The sequence below is a fragment of the Haplochromis burtoni genome, unplaced genomic scaffold, assembly GCF_018398535.1.
Source record: "Haplochromis burtoni strain Fernald_Lab_line unplaced genomic scaffold, NCSU_Asbu1 Contig_4481, whole genome shotgun sequence".
NCBI lineage: Eukaryota > Metazoa > Chordata > Actinopteri > Cichliformes > Cichlidae > Haplochromis > Haplochromis burtoni.
Genome location: NW_024586842.1, coordinates 2,484 through 3,858, shown reverse-complemented (window position 1 = coordinate 3,858; position 1,375 = coordinate 2,484). Strand labels below are relative to the sequence as shown.

Below are 1,375 nucleotides of genomic sequence, written 5' to 3'. Positions count from 1 at the left end.
AATGCTTAAATTCAAAGATAATTTGAATAGTTTTCTTCAGTCTTTTAACACAGGTTCTCTGTGTGAAATACAACTTTAAAAAAAACTATATACACTAATATTAAGCAAGAATAGACTAATATATAATATATATTAGTGCTGTCAAACAATTCAAATGTTTAATCAGATTCATCACAGGGTTACAGTGGATTCATTTTGATTAATCATGATTAAATATCATTCATTTTTATTCTATATTAATTGCTTTTCATTTTGCATAAGCAAACAGACTTGAGAAAAAAGAAAATATACGCACTTAACATGTTTATTGAACATCTTGAACATTCATGTTAACAAAAAACATTTATCCACTCGGTCTCTGTCACTCGAGGAAGCTAATGCTGGTTTGAATGAAATGATCAGTCTGCCTATAGAAATATCATTCATACATCAGCCAGAATACTGTAGATAGATATTCAAACCTAATGCAGTGGCCTCTGTGCTCTAATGACCATATATGCAATAAAATGTAGCATTCTTAGAATACTGCATTGAACGTGAAATAACTTGTTAATTACTTCCCAGTGATTTGCTTTGGTATGGCTGAGCTGTTAACATAGATTAAAAACACACTGATAATGTAAAGGATGTTTGAGGAAATAATGACAACGATGACCAGATGGAGTTTACTGTGTTTTACAGATGTAGAAACTGTCGCACATCTGTTCTAGCCTATAATACATAGTCATAATGTTTTGATTAAAAAACATATTTGGATGAATAAAAGAAAGAATTTTATTAAGTTATTTATTCAACAGTGTGCACATCACAACTATTAAACAAAACTGTACAACTAAAAAAACAGAAAGTTAAAAAAAAAAGACACCAAAAGACCAATTAACTTCTCAAAACAATTATTCCTTCTCTGAATTTTTTTTTTTAAAGTAAAATCATATGACAAACTAAATTAAAAATCTCTTCATGGTTACCACTTAATGTTTATGATATGGTCTGTATCTTACTGGATGTACTGCCTTTTCGTCCTTATGTATAGCAAATACCAAAGCACATTTAGCTGCTTAAATATTTTTCTAAAATAAATCAAAACTTAAATAAACTGCTGTTTAAGCATGCAGTCTACTGAGTGGTGGTTTTTACTTTCATAGTAAATTATATGGAAAAAAAAAAAAAGTATTGCGCCACACCTCTTACTTTTTGAATTCATGTGTTTTCAATCCCATTGCCACAGATGTGTAAAGTTTGCCTCAAGAAGTATGTCAAGTAATGGGTCGGACGAAACAGCTCAGTGAATTAGACAGAGAAGATTTATGGATGTAGCGAAGGACGTTGGTGTGACAGAGGAGGATAGAGATAGAAATAGATGGACACAGATGAT

At 30.6% G+C, this 1,375-nt stretch overlaps 1 long non-coding RNA gene across 1 annotated transcript in view; it reads right to left on the bottom strand.

The window, feature by feature from the left end:
* Nucleotides 1-90: 90 nt before the first annotated feature.
* LOC102294475 overlaps nt 91-1,375 on the bottom strand; it is a gene marked incomplete in the record, with an annotated part of 3,729 nt that continues 2,444 nt past the window's right edge. Inside the window, 1 exon segment of the long non-coding RNA XR_318215.2 lies at nt 91-1,296. This is a non-coding gene — a long non-coding RNA (butyrophilin subfamily 1 member A1).